Source organism: Epinephelus fuscoguttatus, linkage group LG13, assembly GCF_011397635.1.
Source record: "Epinephelus fuscoguttatus linkage group LG13, E.fuscoguttatus.final_Chr_v1".
Classification (NCBI taxonomy): Eukaryota; Metazoa; Chordata; class Actinopteri; order Perciformes; family Serranidae; genus Epinephelus; species Epinephelus fuscoguttatus.
Window position 1 is genome coordinate 5,928,614 of NC_064764.1, and position 23,520 is coordinate 5,952,133.

At 40.2% G+C, this 23,520-nt stretch overlaps 1 protein-coding gene across 3 annotated transcripts in view; it reads left to right on the forward strand.

Moving 5' to 3' along the window:
• The window catches only part of LOC125899749 (inactive dipeptidyl peptidase 10-like), a 310,646-nt gene that overhangs the window by 166,104 nt on the left and 121,022 nt on the right, over positions 1 to 23,520 (forward strand). Inside the window, exon 1 of one of the 3 annotated variants that reach the window (XM_049594255.1) lies at positions 14,475 to 14,842. The exons of the other annotated variants lie outside the window; for them this stretch is intronic. The gene's annotated coding sequence lies outside the window, so the exon portion shown is untranslated. Of the gene's footprint in view, positions 1 to 14,474; positions 14,843 to 23,520 lie in introns of those variants that run through there. 3 annotated transcript variants of the gene reach the window in all.

The following is a 23,520-nucleotide window of genomic DNA, read 5'->3' on the forward strand; positions in this document are numbered from 1 at the left end:
AACTAGTAACATAAGTGATGGCTCATTAACCAACAGTAAAAGGTTATAATTATGTTGTGTTGGCCTAAGGTATAATCTCTTATAAATGAGAAAATGTCATTTTCCAGGAAAGAGCACATTATTCAGCAAATGAAAGCGTTCCTGATGCCTGTTTACTTCACTTCATTTAAGATGACTTGAAAACATAAGCAGCTGGACTGAGGCCGGTCTTTGTTTAACCAGCGCCGGCTTCCAGCTGAGCTCTGATGCAGTTTGTTTGTGTCATGGAGAAAAAGCGGACCACCCACAAGAAATGTATGATGATAGATGTAATTGTAGCATGAATTTAAATGCTAAACTTTAAAATGACCAGATCCTTGTGCTTATTGAGAAAAGATTATATTTAAACAGATCATCTCATAGTAACTATCACATCGGGCAATGACGAGCTGTAAAGCACAGGTGTTTTGAGTCGAATATGGCAAATACACACAGCCTGCTTTACATTTCTCAAAACTGGGAAAAACATGTCCACATTCCTGAGGAGGTCATGCATCATCACATTTACCACAAATGTCAGATTAATAAAATCATCTTTGGTGCAAAACCAATATTGAAAATTAAGAAAACACCTCTGGTTAAAAGCAGGCAACCTATCCAATATTAATATCTAACCCCTTTTACATGTGTTGTAGCCACACTGTCATCTCAGAAAATTATTTTGGGATCATTTTATGAGTGTATATTTAAAGCTGGTTAAATTTTATATTTAAAAAAAAAAAAAAAAAGTTTTTTCACACCACTGCCAAATCATTTTAAAGGACCCATGTGTAAGATTTAGTGGCATCTGGTGGTGAGGCTGCATGCAGGTTGCAACCAACTGAAGATCTCTTCCTTCATAGTGGCTGCAAAACTCATGAAAAATGCTTTTTCCTTTTTCTTTTTTTTCCCTTGGTCCCCTCCAGATGAACCAAATTGCTGGTGTGGAAGTGACCACAGAGCAGTTATAAATATCCAGCTATACGGGTGACTTTAATCCTTATTTCAGTTTAATGAGTGTCAATATAGAGTCACAGATGGATGGGTTGCTACAATCTGACATTATAACTTGATGATTAGTCAAATGGAGCACATCATTACATTTGCTGCTAAGAGCACTGTGATTCATCAGGTACGCACCTCCATCTCTGTGGTAATGGAGCCAGTTTTTCACAGGACATTGTTTCTTGGAAATACCTCGCCTCTTCAACACGGCGATAATGACTCAGTCTATAACCTCCAATTATCTGTAGTTAGGACTTAGCATCTGCTGATTGGACCATGCATCATTAAATCATTCACATCACTGTTGCTATTAGATTATAAATACTACTTATCCTACAGTGTTTTTATCTTTTTAAATATCATTGCACACTTATCTGCATGTTTACTATCATTCTAAAAGACATCCATTTACAGAATATCACTAGTCTGCAGTGTTGTCATTGAAAAAGCACATATGTTGGTGAACAGTGAACTGAACACATCAGTTTGCAACATATGAAGCTGAATATCAGTGTTGCTCACTCTTGCAACAGTTAACACCTGAACATGTATGGCACCCGGCATGCCGACAAAAAAAACAGCATGGCTGTTGCGGAGCAACAGTAAGCTTTTACTTTATTTTGTATGTATAGAACAAAAAAACAAATCATGGAAGAAATAAACATAAACTAGTATATTTTATGGGACTGGAACTTAGTTCAAACTCAAATTGTGTTTCACTTCTGCAGTGTTCACCTACATGAAATGAATTGTTACCCTGAGGTGGGCTGTTATTGATGAAAATCTATACAAGCATTATGGGAAGACATCTGGTTGAGCACATGTGAGAAATGACACGTGTAGTCTTCTCCACATATTGTAAGTATGTATCTGTGTGCGTGTGTTTGTGTGTTTGTGTGTGTGTGTGTGTGTGTGTGTGTGTGTGTGTGTGTGTGTGTGTTTCACACTGACACATGTGTCACATTCAGCTGTTGCCACATGTGATTCAGTGAGCGTCACTTTCCATCAGTATTGTTTCCGGCTCCTCTTGCAGGCTGGGCACCCTCAGCCTGTCACTGACAATCTGGTGAGAGAAGAGCATCATATTGTGTTCACATTGGCCCAGCCTGGAGAAAATAACACACCAGTTGGCTCTCAACAGCTCTCAAAGCCAGAAACTGTTCACTCAATTGACAGTCAATGGAGAAACCTTTTAAGCTTTTCAGAGCAGCTGATTGTTCCATCACTTTGATTTTTCTCTTTCTTTCTTTCTTTTACCCAAAACAATATTTATTTCAAATGCAACATATCTAGTGAATCATTACCCTGTGCCTTTAATTGCCAGTTACATACAGCATACAGCATGATATGTTGGATGTTGGCTGTAACTAACAAAAATGTCATTGTCTGCTAATTTGTCAGTTGTCTCCTCAGTTAATTGACATCATCATCTACAGCACAAAGATATTCAGTTTACTGTCATAAAGGGGCAAAGAATCCAGAAAATATTATACTTTAGAAGCTGGAATCTGAGAATTTTTACTTTTTTGTCTACAAAATGACTCAAATCGTTTAATTGATTACAAAATTATTTGGCGTTGTTTCAATAGTTGAAACTCAATTGATTAACCATTACAGATCTGATAAGAACATATGACATACAGCATTTCCACCAACATATCTACTGTTGAAGCCTAAAGGAATATTCAGAATTGAATTTCAGAGGCAATTGAATTTCAGAGGCAGTGCGATTGCATATAAAGTCCATGCAAAGATTAGTGGATACCAATTTGGGCAGACTGAAGCAAAGATTAGTTGAAAATATTTCAAAATCCTCTCTTGAGGCTGCATGACTTAACTTTGTACAGAGACAAGAGGAAAGAGGAAAGAAACTTGAGGGAAAAAAAATAGAAAGAACTGCAGTTTTTAGTGAGTTCTGAGGTCAGTCAGAGGCTGAGCTGTTGCACAAAAACAACTCCACACACACTGTCAGTGTGGACATTGCTAGCTTGCCACAGCTAACGTCAAACTGCAAAAACACTCAGTCAGAACACACATTCATGAATTCTGGCTGAGAACAGTTCCACCATCACGTCTCACAAGAACCTGTTACGTTCTTTGAGAATGTGTACCCAAAAATTAGGCAAAATGTGTAAAGAATTCGTGATTAGTGCTCCTGAGTTTTAGAAAAACCACGTGTGTTTTGCGCATCATTACTTCACAGAATGATGTAAGTGCAGACACTTGAATACTGTTTTCACATTAATCTGCTGCAGATGAACTGTGCTTACATTAGGTGTAACTTGTTTGAGGAGGGGTGATTGCATGCCATCGCATTGCCATTGCAAGCCAGTCATCGACCAACTTGCAGCTGCATAAGTGTGATGTGGAAACTTGAAATTTCCAGTGCTGAGAATACATTTTCTGTGAAGTAGGTGAACATTTGCATATTTTATTCTTTTTTGATTCTGAACTGGGTAATTGAATTTTTTTGTGGAAAGAAAACCTATCATAGACAAAATAGTACTTAAAATACATTGTATGTGTCTCAAATGTCAATTGTCCTCCAGTTCAGTTGATTCTTATCTACTAGAAGATCAAACTCTCAGTTTTTAAGGGGACCTATTATGCTAATTTTCGGGGTTCTTATTTGTATTGTGGGTTTCTACTAGAACATATTTACATGTTAAAAAAAACACTATTTTTTTTATACAGTCTGTGTAAGAACACTTGTATTCACCCTTTAAGAAGACTAATTTTGTTTCTTTAAGCCCAAAAAAAGGTCAGTCTGCTCTGATCCGTCAGCATATTTAGGTCTCCCATTTCTCAGCATCTCTGCACTGTCATTGCAGCCAAGGGAATGGCTAGTAAACTATGAGAAATCACCAATAAAGACTTCCAAACCAAAATCTTCACCATCTGACGTTCCAGCAGGAATCTAACCCAAAATTAGGAAGATATTAACAAAATCAGCAACCAAGATTACATGTTTCACTGATGTTAGCATGTAGCTACATGTAGCAGTATACTTGCAGCTATGGAATGACTGTGTAATGCGACATTTTCTCCCATTAAAAATCATTCATAAAAGCTTCTAAACACAAGTGGAAATGTTCCAGTGGAAATATGATCTGAATTTAGGAAGAAATTACCAAGTGGTTAGCATGTTGGTACATGTAGCATTGTATATGCAGCCTGGGAATGACTGTGTATTCTGATACTTTCTCCTGTTAAAAATCACCAAAAAAAGCTTCTTAACACAATTGGACATGTTCTAGTAGGAATATGATCCGACATCTACAAGAAATTAACATCAGCAACCAAGATTACATGTTTCCTTGACTTAAGCATGTAGCTACATGTAGCAGTGTATGCTACTTAAAGTAAACACCTGCAGCAACATGCCTGGAGCAGATGACCATATCTTGTCTCAAAGTGGAAAAAAATGTTTTAACAGAGTATTTAGAGCATCTTAGAATGTTCCTTCTCTCAGCAATCACTTTTACATATGTTTGCCTTAATTATTTGAAACTAGCCATGTTTGATATGAACATCTGTGATTATACATATGACTATATATATATATATGTATATATATATATATATATATATATATATACATATATATATAGGATAGAAAATAAGGAAAATGACTGCATTAATCTTTTACCCTTGTCCTAATGAGATAAGGCTTAAAGATGAATGCAAAGACACAAAGACCCTAACTCTTTAGATTCATACAGTATTTTTCCTCATGTATTTAAATGCCATTTGAGGACCAGGTTTAAGCAAACACATTTTCAGATATGAGGTCAGACTTTGTGCACATGTGCATGCAACTGTGCATGTACCTACTAATCTCACTCATTATCTCACATCAATAAATGGTCAGTAGTCCAGTAATCTTTGTAAATCCATTATTGAGCCTGTAGCTGTCAATACTGTTTACCTCGTACAAATTACCACTCCACTCCACCCCACACTCAGCTGCACGGCCTGTCAATTTGCTCCGTTCACTGCAATCAAATGCATCTTTTCTATGACCTGAAAGCAGGCTTGTTGCTGACAGATTAATAAATCCCTGCTGGACTGTTTGGATGTATAATTTTACCGAGCAGCTCTGAGAAATAAACACGTGTAATTATGTGAAAATGAAACTGGGTGCTGCTAAAAAGCTCAGTACTTAAATTAAGTGTTGGAGAAAATGCAGTTCATCAGAGAGAGATTTAGTTTTTAGGTAACAGATGGAGCAGCTACCATACTACTGTATCTCCCTCACACGTTACTGCACTTAATGACTATCATGATGAAATATGCTCTGTACTACCAATAATTGTAAAATTATGTATAGTTGTATATTTACAGTACCTGTGCTCGTTCCAAACTAAGCTGTTGGCTCCACATGAGGATCCACCGATTCCTCCTCAGCAACAATATCTTCTCACATATGTATGAATGTCAAAATATCTGACTCACACCACCACAGTATACTTAAGGATGTGTTTATATACTAAAATGTCAACTTGAGCTACAATTCCTCCAATATCTGATTGTTTCACAAGCTATATTATTAACATTTGAAATGCCTGTAGCAAAGCTGAGTGGATAGTGACGCTCTGAGGTGTACAGTACATGCAGTAATAGGAGGTGACATCTGCTGAAGGAGAGTCATATCTTCGGTCGAGTGTGCGTCCTTGACGATGATAAATGCTTTCCTGCTCTGGCCTAATTACTGACATAAGCCGACTAATGCTTGTTCAACTAATGGAAAATCCAGATTTTCATTCAACACATCATCTGCTTCACTCCCACACTTATGTAGTGCAACATCCTCGCTCATACTCTGTGTCATGTCTGAATACATGCTTGGGATATTTTCTAATGTAAAAGTCTACCATAGATCCTGGTAAAGCCTGTAACAGGAAATGTCTTTATTAAAGCCTGTGCCATGGAAACTAGTTCAGTATTCTAAATGTTGGTATATCAAACATTTTCTATATATATATATTTTTACTTTATTTTATATATATATATATATATATATATATATATATATTTTTTTTTTATTTTTTATTTTTTTTTTTGAGGTGGAGTTGGGGACTTTGAGAAAATATCTTCACCATGGGCATAAGTGTAAATGCTATTTCTTTACATACATAATGGGGGTGCTTCAGACTCTTGGTGGGACTAAATAAGCAACTGAAGGTTTCCCGTTGGTCTGCAGCAAACTGTTATTTAAATCTGTCAGAACTGTCTTAAATTTTAGACCAAAATGTTTGTTCTTTTTATTGAAAAATTAATTGGCAGATTAATAGATAGTGAAACCAAGTGTGAATTGCAGCTCTAATCTTTAGGATTTATTTTCCCAGCCTTTTTGTGGCTTGAAAGGCAAAACCCAGGAAATGAAAAGTCCAACAAGACCTCTGTACCAGTGGCAAACTTTTTGCTTTAAACACACAGTAATAGCTGAAGGTATTGTAGATAAATGGACCAACATTTGTATTGATAATATAATGCTACTGTGGCAGCTGGATAGAAAGATTTAAGATGGTTTATCAAACTTACACTATATCTAACTATACAGCATATGTTTGTGTTTTTGTGTGTGTGTGTGTTTGTGTTTTTGTGTGTGTGAGTGTGGAGGGCAAAAATAGTTATTTGAGGGAACTGTGAAGGGGACGATTGTCCTCCACCCTTAGTGGAAATCATGCCCTTGAACTTAACGGTCCAGGTCTGCTGCAGCACAGGAAATGAGTCCCATTCTCTCTGACGCTCATTTGTATCGGCACTAGAGACACAGCATATAATGTCAAGATGATCTTTGCCACCAATGTTCCCCTCGGGTGAGCCACTTACCTTGGCACTGACACATCCCATTACTCTCACTGTGGGCCAGTATTTGGTGAATCATTGTTTTCCTTCCGTACCTTTTATTCTAAATCAAGAATTTGGCATGCAGTATGAAGCTCTCAGCCAGACTGCCGACAAACGGGCTGTGACCCAAGCCGCAGTTTGGTGGCATGTGGATACACTTGAACTGAAGCCGTATGCTCGTGGGTGTGTTCACTGGTGTGTAGACTTAAGATAGTGTGCACTTTTCCTTAATAAGTGTAAAGCACACTGTAATTGCATGTCAATGCCAGATCATTGTGTGATACCAAATACATGCTTTTCTGCCAGCAGATTTGTTTTCTTCACCAGATGACTAATCACTTCGCCTTTCAGCTCAGTAGGTCTTTTTGCGTTAAACCATCAACCCACCTTGATTTTCTTTCATTTTCCTCATTAACCACATGATCACACCAATTAATCTCTATTCCCCTGCCACTTGGCGTAGTGGCAAAAGGAAGAAAAGATCAGCCATGTTGCTGTCAGCTGCCAGTGATCTGCAGAGTGCTTTGTGACATATAGATCGGTAGCAGGGAGACAGGGTCTTGAAAGATGTAAACTGCATTCTTTTTAGACTCCTTTTCCACTTGCATGCCTTTGCAGCATCATTCTCAGGGGTTAATTAGGAATTGCATGCTCTGGTGCCTCCCATTAATTAACATTAGAGACTTCCCAAGCTGTGCTGGGAACTGCTGCTAAAGCATCAGTGCAGGGAACGACTGTCTGTGTGTGTGTTGGTCTCTGCTGACATGCAAATGCGTGTGCGTGGAACACACACTCGACTGTTAGAGCGTGAAGGTTGTTAATGGTTACATGCTACTGCTTGGCGGCTCCTGAGCTAAAAGCAGCCGGACAGCTGTGAATACATGGAGAGATCGAGATGTAAATGTAAGTCCTCTTTCTGTTTATCCTCTCAGAGACACAATATTCACAATTCAGTTTGGGAAAGTGTCCTCATTTGTGGAGCCTCCGTTAAGCCTTCCGTATCTCACACTCTCCCATTAAGCTCCTGATAGCACATCCTATTTTTGAGGCTCCTGACAAGCCCATTATCACTGCTGTGAGCAGTGAGGGACACTGATTAAAAAGGAGAGATTGTTCTCCTTGTGCTCTTGCTCATTGTGTGTGATTTTCCCCACAGACAGCGCTGAAGTCAGATGTGAACACAGCCATTAGTGCATCAGAAGTCTGGTGATTCAGAGCTGTTATCAAAACCTCTATTTCCCAATAACATCTTCTATTCTGTAGGTTGTATCTTGGATGCTTTATCATTTGCATCATCACATATCAAAACCCAGCATAGGGTTGTCAGGAAGCCGTCATGTCACAGTACATGATGTGAATGCTGGGGGAAAATGGGATAGGGAGTGTAAAACACTGTAGCAATAGAGTGGAGAAATGGACTGTCTGTCACACTCTGCAAAGAGCTGTTCTTGTCTTCTGTGTGTGCATGTGTGTGAGAGAGACAGACAGAGAGAGAGTATATGACAGCTGAAAAAACTGTTCTCGTCCATTGATTTCTCACTAACAGAAAACGATACCATCAGTGTCAATCCAAGACATGAATCTTAACGTTGGGAGGAGAGGCACACTCCCCACACTCCTGTTTAAATATGTTGTTTTCTGTGTGTTGTTGAACTGCAGTGATAAACTGCAGCATAGACAGGCTACAGGGAGGCAACTTTCAACAGGTGCTATCAGTCTAACACCATTGCAATGACACTGAAATGTCTAAAACTTCTGCACTTTTACAGGGGTTGTTAAACCATATAACATGTACTTAACTTATCCTACTCAAACACCCAGTTCAAACGCTTTTTATGCTTATATATTGCAGTGAACATTTTAGCATAATACTTTTTATACCTCTGAATGTAACACACTAGTTTATACAGTGTAATGTAGCTCAGTATACATATTTATATATATTTACACATTTACACATTTACAGACTCAACTCAGAGGACATATTTTAATTCAGTTTATCCTATGTACTAGTGTTAAACATTTAAGCATAATGCACATTTCAATTTCTATTTATTTTATTTTATTTTTTTACTTTATATTTAGATACTTCTATTTCATACTCTTATTCCTATTTCTTATAATTCGGTATTCTGTAACTGTAACAAATTACAATTTCCCCTCTGGAATCAATATATTATTTCTGACTCTGATTCTGAAGAATCCAAAAATGGCGAATATTTTAATTTACGGATTGAGTGGTGAATTTCGGTGCATTACTTTTCGTAGGAAAATGTATAAACAGTTTATAAGAACAGCCTGAGTTGTGTGAGAGTTTGTAAACAGATGTCTTGATTTTGTTTTGCAGTTGTTAAGCGTGGTCCTCAGTCTAGGGCTGGGCGATATGGTTAAATATGTTATCACAATTAAAAATTGTCATATCAGTCAATATCAATAATTATTTGCCAAAAAAGTAAACTCATTATCTTTTTTTTTTTTTAAGTTTAAAGGCTGATTTTTGCTCCTGAGTAAACGTTGGAGAATCCATACAGTTAATTATGGTTTGACAATATATAGAGAAATAAATCTTAATTCTGGTCAGCAGCATGTCAAACTCTTTGTAAAGAGGGTTTAAAATTTTTGTCTGACAATGTGAACAGGATAAATAAACATAACAAAAATCTCAGTTGTGGTCAGTATTTTCCGTACAGGTTTGAACCTCACAGTTTGTCATTTCTGCCATTTTTCAATAAATACATTAAGAAAAGACAGACTTTGATGAAGTCATGAAGTAATGTGAGATCATTTATTGCAGATGAAAGTCTATCCGATTTGGCTCAGGCAGAAATCATGCTTATGAATGAGGAAATGTATGAAAGTTTTATTGACGTTACTTTAAATCACTTTATGTCATGTCATGTCCTTTTAGTGAAATAGCTGATTAGTCAGTTACATTAACATGCCAGCTTACCAATGAATTGATTACCCATGCAACTGCTGTGGCTAAAGTTAGGTGGTAAATTCAATTGTGGGGTGGTGCTATGTTGTTATTAATGGTCAAAACAATCATCAAGCTACTACCCCTGCCCGAGGTAACTTCATTATCATTATCATTTTATTATCCAGACCTACGTCAATCAATACATCAATATGTTTGCCTTTTTTGTGGAGCATGCAAGAAAAAAACCCCATCTCCTTTATGAATTCAATGTAACAGGGAATGACTTGTAGATTTACAAACGGTCATATTGTGGGTGAGGTATTCCTTTAAGCACAGCGTTGTTGAAACATAAAGCTTTGCCAATAGCCAGTTTAAAAGCTGATAACAGCATTGTGAACAAACTAATTGTTGTATCAAGAGCCTTGTAACCTCTATCTAAAACACTGATAACTACTACTAACACTTATTCAACAGGGTGATAATATTTAAAATGGGTAATGGGTAAGTGATATTTAAGTTAAAGAATAATCTGTTGGGGCAGAGTAATTTGAATTTGCAGGTACTTTAAGTGACCTAGTCCATGGTTTTTAATCTGAGCCATAGCAAACTGTAGGCATAATCTGTCTTTAAATCACAATTATTGTTTATTTATTATTTTTTTTACTACAAGAGTATTAAAATGAAGCTAGTGTAAATCCCAATGAAGTGACTTCACAACATGATGTAACTGATACCTTCAAAATGGAAAAGGAATTGAAATGTTACATGCTGTTTTCATTATCCACCTTCTTTTGTTCACTCTTCTGAGAGTCATAATGTCTTTTATCGGGTACGGGTTTTACCTTTAGTATCTCGGCTTAATGGAGGATCTAATGAACTGATCACATAATATCTCATGTCTCTGCCTCTGCCTGAGTGTTAGGTCTAGTGACTCCTGTAAAACTTGTCTTTTTCACCCAGATAGGTGAAAAGTTAAGCATCTCAACTCATACTCTGAGTGCATGTTCATATTTTATAATGACAACCTGTGTTCACTTTTGTGAGAATGCAGAAAAGACATCCTGAATTATTTTGTTTTGATGAAAATAAGGAGTTGGACTCAGCGGCAAAGTTTTGGCTAGTTTTATTTCTAAATCTCGAAGAATAATACACGCATACAATTAGTTTATTTGATGCGTGTGAAGTATGAAGACATACAAAACATAATATTGTTGTTCATGTGGTCTTACACCTGAATGGAAATGGATGGATGTATGGTGTGAATTGTAAACCTGTTTAGGCTAAGCATGATGCCAGACACTGCATTAATAATATCAGACCAGTTGTGGTTGCAGCCATGTCAGTGAAGTGTTTCTTCATAACTCGATGGTCACAAAAAAAAGAAAAAAAAAATCTTTGTCTGAAGTTAATCAAATAATATGTTACTCACTAACAAAGACCACCAATAAGATAGATTTTGCATTTTTTATTGTGTAAAATGGATTATAGGTTAGGTGGAAAGCGTGGAGGGGTGAGGATTGAGGGATTCGAAAATGAAAGGATGAGTATGGGGGGATAAAGGGATGAGGGTCAAGGGTTGAATGGATGTGGGATGAAGGGATGAGGGATTAACAGATGAGGGTCGAATGGATGAGGGATGAAGGGTTGAGGGATGAAGGGATGAGGGGATGAGGATCAAGGGACAGATAGATGTAAGTTTAGGGATGACAGGATGAGGATCAAGGGATGAAGAGGGAGGAACAAAAGGTTGAGGGACGAAGGGATTGAAGATTGAGGTTTGAGGGATGAAGGCTGGGTTTCTGGGTAGCGGGCGAGTGCAGTGATGGATGTGCTGGGTCAAAGACAGGAATACAGGAGGGATTTAATTAATTTTAATTTTATATACTTTATTAATCCCCCTGAGGGGAAATTCAATTTTTTCACTCCGTTGTCATTAACACACAGGTCCGAAATACACACACATGCACAAACAGGACCTATACATACACAAAGTGGAGAGATGTCAGAGTGAGGAGGCACCCTGAGCGGTTGGGGGGTTCAGTGCCTTGCTCAAGGACACCTCGGCAGTGCCCAGGAGGTGAACTGGCACCTCTCCCGCTACCAGTCCACGCTCCGTATTTGGTCCGGACGGGGACTTGAACCAGCGACCCTCCAGTTCCCAACCCAAGTCCCTATGGACCGAGCTACTGCCGCCCATGATGTTTACTAAAGAAGACAGTGCCCTGGAATTATAATGTGGTCAAGAATTTCCTGCCTATAAGTGGCTAAGGTGGCTTCATGTGAAGAGACAACCCTAGTAGAACAGTCAAAAAAAGATTGGAGGCTGGTGCCAATTGTCAGAATTTCGAGAATTAATTACGGGAAAGCAAGAGTTGGCGATTGAGGATATGGGACACTCAGATAGATGAATTGGTGCAGGTCTGACGCCAGGGTGAGTGTCTGCATGAATAGCATGTTGTTTAGCAAATGCAATCATGCCCCCAAAAGGATGGCTGCTATAGAGACTGGATACGTTTTGCGGGTTGTGGACCAAGGGGTGAGGTTGGCTAAGTTTGTGTAAGGTTGGATTGAGTCCTGGCTTAGTGTGATCATCACGAAAGGGGATGTTGTTCCGGGAGAATTTATGGACTGGTGCTACGGTTTTAGCTCCGCCTTGCATGCTTAGTCAAGCTTGGGTGATGAAAGAGATGAAGTAGTTATTGAGTCCGAGCAGTGAAGTTGGGCCAGAACGAAAAGACCAAGGGGGGCTTTCGCATCGGGGACCCCGGCCCAGATCTGTGCATGCTTGACCTCAGTGTGGTTCTTTGGATAAGTGTGAACAGTTAACACTGCATTAGGGAACAGTGCACTGACCCCTTTTCAAGTCTGCTTGAAAGGTTATTCTCAAGAGTTCATGGCACGCAGTATGGGTCCAGCACAGAACTTGTCAAGTGTGAAAATCAACTATGCCAAAAACATGGAAGTGGACTGCTGGGCAATCATATTCGGGGAAAGCATGAATTACTCATACCTGATATGGAAACACCTGACAGAATTTTGGCAGACTTTCTTGGTAGGCAGGGATGCTTGGATTGAGATGGGGTCGAGGGGAGTGGATAAAAACAATGTTGAGGGAGAGAGGGGATTGAGGGAAAGGATGAGTCAGAGGAAAAGTGAAGGTGGGTCAAGAAAACAATAACAAGGTCTTGATAAGGAAAAAGAAAACAAAAACAAATAGTGTGGGGAGGAATAACAAAGTATTAGTAGTGAGGCGTGGTCCTGCTCCCAGCCTTAAGCCAACTGGTAAACTGGTTTACTAGCAAGGACTGTACCATGACCAAGCAATTTGTAAAGCTTTAATAAGATGGGGAAGTATGAAATGTTGAGGAATGTTAAACAAATTAGAGAAGGGGATGGACGTGGGGCAGGAGGTTGTCCATTAATGCTTGTCTGAGATGGATAAATGAGGATCAGGGAGGAGGAAATGGTTACAACTGTTGGAGACGTGGGAGCGAGGGTGAGGTGGCCAGCAGTGGAGGATGTGTTGATTTACTTCTCAGGAGTGACAATGAGAGACAGTATGAAAGTATGAAGTTGCGATAAACAAACTGGGATGAAGTGGAGGGACAAAGATGTGTTGGGGCGAATTCGGAAATGACCAGCTACGGAGGCTGCATAGATTTACTTTTTGGGAGTGAGAATGAGAGATGGTCAGAAGATTGAAGTTGCGTTAGAAAAACGGGATGAAGTTGAGGGTCATAGATGCATAGGGGCGAATTCGAAGCACAGACGATGGATGCTACAGAGAGGTTGATGGAGGGGATGAATAGCCTGAACGAGAATGGATGCAGGGCTAAGAAGGTCGGAAGTGGGTGGCAAGTGTTTGCCAAAAGGGCAGAAACCTTTTGCAAGTGTTGGTTAACACAAGAATGTATGTAGCTGTTCACAACTACCAGTGGCTAGCTTAATGGAAAGCTGGTTTAGAATAAGTAGTTATGGGTAAAAAAGGATTTTTTTTCTTTATTATTATTATTATTATTATTATTATCATTATTATCATTGTTGTCTTTTTATGGATACAATGGGTGGTAAAACTGCGACTGAGAGGAGAGAGGAAAAGGGGAGCTGACAATGGCTAGTATGATGGGCTGAGGGTTAACTGTGGACGAGATTGTTACGGATAGTTTTCTGTGAAGCTGATGGAATGTTTTCCGGTTGTGGAACCGATTAGACGGCTGTGATGATGTGATGAAGCCTTCGGATGCAGAGATGATATAAAAGATGGAATGACCTGAGAAAGGGCAAACACATAGGGTTACTATTCGTTTGTAAGTTTGTTTTACTTGTGTGGTTCCTTTTGTACTAATGAAATGAGCAATGGCTACTTGAGAGATTTCCCTTAACACGTATTAAATGAGCATTGGCAGAAGGACCCTGACATTTGAGATTACGGTTTGCCAACCAACAAACAAACAAACAATTGCTTCCTCTAATTGCATTTGACAATGAGTAGGCTAACTTAAAACTTGAAAACAACCTGGCTCCCTGCAAGTGTGAGCTAACGCTACTGGCTGCTGCCCTCGAGGGGGTGGAGACTCTGTGACGTCATGGACGGTAATCCTAGCACGGATCCTCAGATAGTGGGCAGTTACCTAAGCATGGTATTAATGGAGCAGCGTGGAGTTGGAACGTCGCTTGTGACCTCAGTTGAAAGGAATTCCTTTCCTTTCTGTAGGCCTATGCGTTGGAGACTGTCCACCGTCTGGTCTCTGATGTCCGGTTTGGATTGTGATGTGGCGTGGAAGAGACCACGCCATGAGTGCGCGGCGATGTATCGTCGGGAACAGGTGGAGAATGTGCTCGCGCCGCCGCGCCGATGGCAACCGCAATTCCTTTGGGATGGAGGAGCTTGCGAGGCCGAGGTATGGAAGCCGCGGGACGCTTGCGGCTCTGCCTTGAAGTATGTCCTCTGTCCCGCGGCTGCGGGAATACTCTGACTCGAGGGTAATCGGTTTCGGTTGGATTTTGTCTGGATCAGAGGGATTGTTCTGTGGTTCTGGATCCATGGTGAGTTGATTATTTGATACAGTAAAAACTAGTGTTTGTCTTACTTTTAGATTGAGGTGACCCTGTGGTTACACGGTCTGTCATGTGAGAAATGTTTCGAAGAGAAAGAGAGTGCATCAGGTGTGCATAGTATTGGGCGGAAATGGGATGTGTTCGAAGCGTGGTCTTTGTAGCCAAACCTAGTTATAAAACTTCATCAAATAACCAACTTTTACATTTTGGCTGGCATATCCAAAAAGTGATGAGATGACCCAACACGGGCTGACGAGACCTCGCATCAGGTGCACAGAACACTCTGTGTGACTCAAGACGTGAGGCGTGGCCCGGCCCCAGGGTGAAATACCAGGTTTATAGGGAGTGCCGTTAGGTCTAGGTTGGCAGTGGCTACATAGCCTAAGTCTGATCATCATACATTAGATTACATATTACAACATTTATTGACAGGTATTCTTCTGTGTAGTTTTGGTATATTTTCTCTTTCTCATATTGTCCAATAATTATGGTAGGCTAATATCTTTCTTCAACACTGTGTCTTCTCTCAAAAAATATTGATCACAGCATCATATATGACCATCTGACATATTTATATCAAAGGCCTTACAGCCCCACGCGTGCTTTCACGTATGCGTATAGGCTCATGTTATGTTGAAGGTGGGCAGAGCTGTATTTTGAATAACATCAGATCACCTTGCTTCATGTGCAGTCCTGAGAAGAGGTCTAATCACCTTTAAGTCATTTAATAATTAAAATAATACATGTAAAAGAAACTGGTAGTATAAAATTTAATTATTGTCTATGTATCTATTTGTACATCTGTGTATGAACATGTGTACAATGAAGAAAGTGAGAAAATAAAGAGAAGAGGTCTGTCAGCCAAGAAAATCCAAATCACCTGTGTGGGTGGACCTTAGATCTGCAGTGCCATTTGTTTTTAAATTTATATTCTGTAATTAGAAACCACTCTGACCCCACTGTTCTTTAAGCAAATCTGACTTTCATCAAATGTAATGCATAAAGGAAACCAACTTGTCAAGCCAAGCCATGCTTCGTTTTATATTTCTCAAGTCTCACTGTGTCTGCTGTTCATTTCTACACCCTGACTATTGTAGCGTATTGCTATGATAATAAGATGTAGGCCTATGTCTGCCATAATGACGAGCTAGTGAAACTGTTGAAGGGCATTCTGTAGGAGGGGAGGAGGGTATTGATTGGCTTGCACCTGCCTGTGGAGGGAAGACAGTGATATATGGTATGAAGGTGAAGAACTGACAGATCTCAGCAGCAGGCCTGCAGAGGGTTAAAACCAACAATCACAGCCCATTCACAGCAAGACAACATTTAAAGTGAGCAAAAAGGGATTTCTATATGGCCAGATAGCTCTGTTTGAGTTTTTTTTTTTAAATAATACTGTTTAGTATCATCAAAAACAGGAACAATTCCAAAATGAGTCATTTTAAGGTTAAATGGTAGAAATTTATACCTCAGGTTTTCTTGAAAGGCTAATTCTTTTTTTTTCTTTTTTTTTTTTTTTTTTACCTGACTGTGAAATGGCTTTGTGCTTCCAGGTTCACTCCCTCATAGGCAAGTTTAGGCTAGCTGAAAGCTTTTCATAGCATTTTCTTTGAGGGTGAAGAGACATACTGGGTTTCTTTTCCCTTTATTCTGAATTCTATCCAAAAAGTCGAAAGGAGGCTTTAAAATTGCAGGTGCATCACAAATTAAAGTGAAATACAGTTTGCATCCAAATGCCAAATGATTTGGGATAGAATAAATTACACTTGGAAGAATAAAATGGTCTCAAAAACACACACTGTTTACCTGTCTATTCCCAGGCACAAGAGACATTTAAAAAGAATATGTCGACTGAATAGATGATGAAGATCGAGGTAAAACACAGTAAGCAGTGCTGGGTGAGGGAAGAGAAGGACACAGTTCTTACTGAAGAAATGTACAGTAGTAATAGCTCTGGTGTGTATAAGTGCACAATGCTCAGTATGCTACTGTATACTCTGGCAGAGTTTGGCATTATATCGAATGTTGTATTACTTGTACTGTGCTGTATGTCATGTGACCAAATACATGCTTTTTTATACAGTAATGTGCAGGACAGTATACAGTAATATACTGTAATATAGAGCTAAAATAATTAGTTGATTAATCCATTGATTAGTAATCAACATGTATTGATCAACTCATATGTCATAATTCATTAAGAAAAAGTGTCTTGATCAGAATATTACTTGAAGCTCTTAGTTAAGACTGTGTGTCTGATAAATGAAGCATTTTGAAGACATTGCTTTGGTAATATTTGTTGGACACTGACATTTTGAAGGCTAAACAAATAAATAACTGCATTGATCAATAGGTGAGGAAAAGAATACTGTAATTTCTGGCAGCCCCTATTAAAACTTGGTGGCATAAAAAAAAATTCTATTAGGGATGCACCGAATATTAAATTCTGGGCCGAGAGCTAATAGCGACTTTTTTGTTTGTTTGTTTGTTTGTTTATGGTACTATTTATTCCCCTTTTGTGTCAGGAAAATTTTTTTTTGTTTATTACATGATGTTTTGTTTATTATAAAAAGTTTCTTGCCAAAAACTTCTTTTTACAAGACGACATTGAACACATCATGAGAACACTTATGTTACAATTTACCACAGCCCAATGCTCATTTTCACGCAACAGAGCTTGAATGCATCATAATGTTAATCAGTGCAACCTCCAGTGGCAGTTAGTTCCAGCTACTGGCTGCTAACAGCTAACAGCTAACATTACCTTACTCTACTCCTGTCGTTGTCAACACAGATTTGTTTTTCACAATGTAGCATTATCAGGGGAACAGTGAGGCGTGTCTCCTGGCGTGTCAGTAGTGACTTTACCATGTCCTTTTGTCCCAAAGGCATCCAGGTGAAGGTCGCTGTCTATCCCATACATGTATTCAGTTGTCTCTGGGACAATGGGACACTGTTAGTCTCAAGCCATGCTTTTTAGCCTGGACAAAATTCATGTGACACAATGGAAAATCATTGGGCACTGCCATCAGTGAATGTCATATAATTTGCCGATAGGCTGATGGCAATCAATAAGGAGAATATCAGCCGATAGCAATTTGCAGCCAATAAATCAATGCATCCCTAATATATAATTAAGTATTTGGGGTGTCCCCCAGTATATGTTATCATTTTTGCCTCGAGACACAGCAAGAAACACATGCAGTCATATGATCAGACAGGTTGTAAACAAACCCACTTTAGCTTTACTACACTGCTGTTGGCTTGTTTTCAACCCGTCTCATCATCTGGTCAAGTTTCTTGCTCCTTCAGACTTTGTTATGGGGATGTCAGCGTGTTCCTAGATCTCAGCAATTAACCTGGTGAGTGCAATGTTCTCACAACAGTAGAAATGATGGCCAAAGCTACAAAATAAGACCTAAGTTTAAACCTTGACAAGGTGTCAGAATAAAGCTGGGAGCTGCAGGTACTGTTCTGGCTCACCAGCCGTACGCTGCCTGTCACTGATGTTCAGCGTCTTTTGTTGACTGCCTCTCTCACAATGCAGCTGACAACCCGAGGCTGGAATAGTCCTTAATGGCCGTCATCTCAATGATGGCAGTTGTTAAACTTCACAATCCACACTTGTACCAGGCTATGTGTTTTACTGTTGATGTGTCTGTAATGTGCTTTTATTTCTTCCTGTCCCACTGCATCGCCATGGAGACTATTAATATAACCTTTTGAGCTGTCATTTTTGATAGAGAGAAACATGTTTGAAAAGAGAGGTTCAGGTGGTGTTTCTGCAAAATTTGTTTTAGCCTGCAAGGATACAAACATATAAGCATAACATTACATATAAGCTTATGTTATATTTAAGCTTCCTGAGGGAGAAGCTAATGCCTGTTCGTTCACCAAATGATCCTCCTTTTCAGAACTATTTTCGCAGTCCTTATTCATCATTTACGCTCCTTCATACAGCCTGCTTAAGCAAACATCAGTGCACATTCAGAAAGGTATTTCATTTTTGTCTTGTTGTCTACAATATTTTGGCATTGCTAAATACAGTATGGTTAAAGTTAAAATTCTTAAGATTTCAGTCATGGTTGATTTTACATCACTCGTGGTTATTGGTGTCATCTGCAAATGCAGTTTAAGACTACAGTTCCCAGAATTCTGTAGAAAGCAACTGGTGTATGTGTTCACAGTGCAGCCAAACAAACTCTCATAAGGCAAGCATCAGGGCAGGAATGGCGGACTCCGCCACCAACAGTGGAAAACCCCTAGCATTGCAGAATGTATATCGATTGAAAGGCTATTCCTGAAATCAAATCTTAAGGACTGTAACTTGGGGAAAGATGAGGTTTTTGGAAAAAAAATAGTTTTCCACCACCCTGACTTTTCCACTTCTATGCTGCATAGACAATACTCTTTATTTTCACTGGCACTGAAACTTGGCACAAGACACAAATCCTGAGTTGCTGAATTGTCCATTATTGGCATAATTTTGAGGGATGCTGGTCTTGTTCAAACTAGAGTGTGGCTCGGGCCACATATCGACATTGTGTTGCCTATGTCTGAACCCAACCAGGTCCATGCATTTAATGTAAGGAAAACTCTCCACTCTGGTGCTGCTGCTAAAACATGCAGGTGACCATCCTTTACACTGCCCCGTCCACTTCCTCATGTCACTTTGGAAACAACTCAAAAGGCAACATAGCCAGGAAGCAGCCTGGAAAGCAGAGCATGAAGCATGATTTGGACACAGTCTAACTTCGACCTCATCACATAATGACGTTTGGTCACGGACAGTCCATGACAAGACGTTTTCAAAATGCACTTCCGTTTTCACAGAAAAGAGCGGTTTACATAAAGTCTCTTTCAAAATAAATGCACTACGTTGGTATTCGACACAAACTGATGTTTTTTTTTACTTCAACAACAAACAAATGTGGTTACATGGTAATGCAACCACATGACCCATTTAGAAAAAAAGAAAAGGGTTTGGCTTATCAATCTTATGAGAAGCAAACACCAACCTCCCAGGTGAAAGTCGGTGGTTGTTGTTACCAATCCACCACCCCTCCTGCCAGTTTAGTTCTTGCCATTTAGGCTAGAACAGCTGGTCCCGTTCCAGATGTCATTTAAGGTTACCTTTCCTATAGAACAGGTCTATACCTTGCCCTATATTAAACAAACTCAATAGCTTTATGTTATTTATCTTATTTACACCACAGCGTGTCATTTCTGTCTCTACATGGTCGCACCTTTACAAATCTCCTCTGCTCTCTGTATCACACACGGCAGAGTTTCGCCCAAATGCATGCGGACACACACACACACACACACATACTTGCACTTACAGGTGAGCACACTAGAGCGCAGCTCGGGCCGCGTTTTCCTGACCGAACCAACCCAGTCTGACGCAGTTTTTACCTGACATAGTTATTGTCGTGGACAGTGTGTGACACGCTGTTCGCACAGCAGCGCAGCACAGCACTGAACACAGTCTATGGAGCGCAGCTGGTGTTGCATTCAGGCGTTGTTACATAAATAACAAATTCCAGCACTTAAATAAGCCATAGCACAACACAGCAGCATGTCAAGTGGGGTGAACCCACTCCTGCCGCCCCGCCCCGCCCCGCCCCGCTCCCAGTTTTGACAACTTCGGAGTGAGACCTTGTTGGACTTATAAGTATTTGTCAGGGCCTGGCCTGTTGGATGCCAACGAGTCTGGAAAGTCTCGGGTTGGGTATCCACACTCTAGTCCAAACACATGAAATAACTTTTACTTCTGAAATAAAATGACTTATCCCATATAGCACACATACATCTGGCCGACGTCGGCCCGATGTATTAAGTTTAGATCGTTAAGACGTAGCAGGGAGAGCGTTTGCTCATTGCCAAGACGTCGCTGAGACGTAGACCTTTAATCGAAAATGAGCACCACGCGACGTTCAAACGATCAATAAAGGAAGCTGCCCTCAGTGGGTGCTCCTTCATTAATATTCATATGCTTCGTTAACTACGACCTTTATTCATTTAGGTCGGACCTTTCAAACTACAAATATTTCACCATTCAATGTGAGAAATTAATGCTAACATTCAAAAATAGCTGACTGTTACCCTATTTCATGTATAAGTGTGCACAATGAAGAGACAAAAGTCAGTTTGACAAACTTTATTTTCAAATTTCCACAAAAAATATCTGATGACCAGTCCGCTTCTCCTGGCAGCCTGCAAGAAACAGAAAAGACAATGAGCACGTAACTTCAAGAAACAAATCCCAACTTCACCACTGTATTTTTTTTTTTTAGCATTTCAGCTGTCTTTTAGCCAGATTGAAGGCTTTGGGTCCATCACTCTGCTTAATTTAGTGTTGAAACTGTTAAATAACGGGATCCGGCGTTAACTCTGTTAACTGTTAACAGCAGCTCAACAATCAGTCCTTCATCTCAGAAAAACAGTGGTTTCAAAACTGCGCTCTTTGCAGAGGAGGAGACCTCGACCGATAAATTGCCCATAAAATCACATTAACAACATACCGAAGGCATCCTTAAACTTCACTATTTGACCTCTGCGCTCCTCTCCGCTCCTCTCATCCACACTTGAGCACCCGTTCTGGGATACGCAGTGTTGGCCCGCCCCGCCTTACCTCCGCGCTCCTCTCCGCTCCCCTCCGCTCCTCTCACCCACACTTGAGCACCCGTTCTGGGATACGCAGTGTTGGCCCGCCCTGCCTTACCTCCGCGCTCCTCTCCACTCCCCTCCGCTCCTCTCACCCACACTTGAGCACCCGTCCAGGGCCCCGGAGGTCAGGCCCGGGGGAGGGGCCGCGGAACCACGGGTGGCAGCTCCAGGCACTTCCACTTTAACCCAAAACGAGTGCTCACGATAACCAGATGAGCAGATAACATCAACTCGGGAAAATAAAATGAAAACACCAAAGTTGTAGCCTATTAGCTAACATGAGCTAAACCGCTAAACTAGCTAACAGCTAACGAAAGATAACGTTAGCTGGTGGGGACACGTGCTATATATTCAACCAGTCGTGCCTCGCCACTCACCAGGAACCTCTTTTAACGGTCACAGAAGAAACAACAAAGCTATTTTCTGCCAGTTTATTCCAGTTAGGTTACCTGAAACCAACTGTGATGAGATGCTGTGTCCTGCGAGTTCAGTTCCAAACAAAGACCGCAGAGATGAAATTCCGCCTCTGTGGCGACTTCCGTATGTGAGCAGACATTCTAGGGCACTGGGCTGACCCAAATCTGACGTAACAGGGACGTTTGATGAGCTGGGACAAAAGAGTATTAAATTTAAAGACATCCGCCCATGCGGCTGACGCTTGTCAGATGTTATAAATTCAGGGCTGATGTGTCGTCCTCAGGCCGATGTCGGCCAGATGTATGTGTGCTATCTGGGATGTTTACACTTTGCTTACAACTCTTCCAGTGGTGAGAATTACTAGCCTTTAAGTAGCGAGGGCAGAAATAGCCTTACAATGTTATGTTATTGCAAAATTTGGGAGGAGTATGGTGTAAATAGGTTGGCCAACAAAGCACTTGACTTTGACACTGAAGACAGCTAACTGTAGGCCTACTATCTAACAGACATATGCTAAATAATGGACATTTATTTTTTACATAACGTTTCTGAGTCATTTGTCCTGGTTTTGACCGGGGTGGTCAAGTGATTGACAGTGAGCTAATCCTCATGTAATCCTCAAAGAATGCAGACAACAAGACATCCTACAGAGTGTTCATACAGTAACATGCATGCTCTGTGCTCTGGCTCACCCTCTTGTGCAATGTGAAGTCTTCCTCTGTCTTATCAAAGGTCTGTGTATGGTTTATGTTCACTGATATGAGCCCACTCAGTTCAGTCTCCGACTGCAAGACAGACGCACTTTGGCAAAACCTAATTAAGGTCTCATATTCATTTATGAAACCTTAATGGATTTATTATCCAGCTCAGCCAATTTTCAAGTCTTGGTAAGTTCATGCAAAAATGAACAGCAGCTAATGCCCTCATCTGAAGGGAAAAGGTAGTGAAATCCCCAACTAGCAGGACAGATATTGAGAACTTGTCCTATTCCTGTGATTTGAACAGGCTTAAAAAAACTTAGGCCTATGTCCTAGAACATGTCATTGGACAGGACGTAGTACCACTGTGGTTTTGTGTAGAAGCAGTTGTGCCTGGTTGCAATGATTCTAGTCAAGATCCACTTGACACACAAACCTCAGTGTCTGCTGTCCCCTTGGGTCATAAGGGCCAATGCATTATGGAGTGACATTCATATCCCATCTATAACCTGCACCGACCTGCCATAGGGCTGTGACATTTCACTTCATTAAATCCTCAGTACATTTGATGTTCCGTCTCAGATACGGGGCCAGTGTGAAGGGACGAAGGTTGATGATGAATTAAACATGGCGGGTTTAAATATAGACTTCTTAGGACAAAGGAGGCAGTATAGTGTCTCATTCCCCAACTTTATCATGCCCTCTGACATCATCACCTGCCTGATTGCCTGATTGCCTGACTGACTGACTGACTGACTGACTGACTGACGGTTTATTCCTCTGTGCCATAGAGCTCCATTGATGTCCAAAAACACTTCAATAAGCCACGATATCGCACTGGCTGACATGTTCTTTTTTTCGCCATAAACAGACATGCCATAG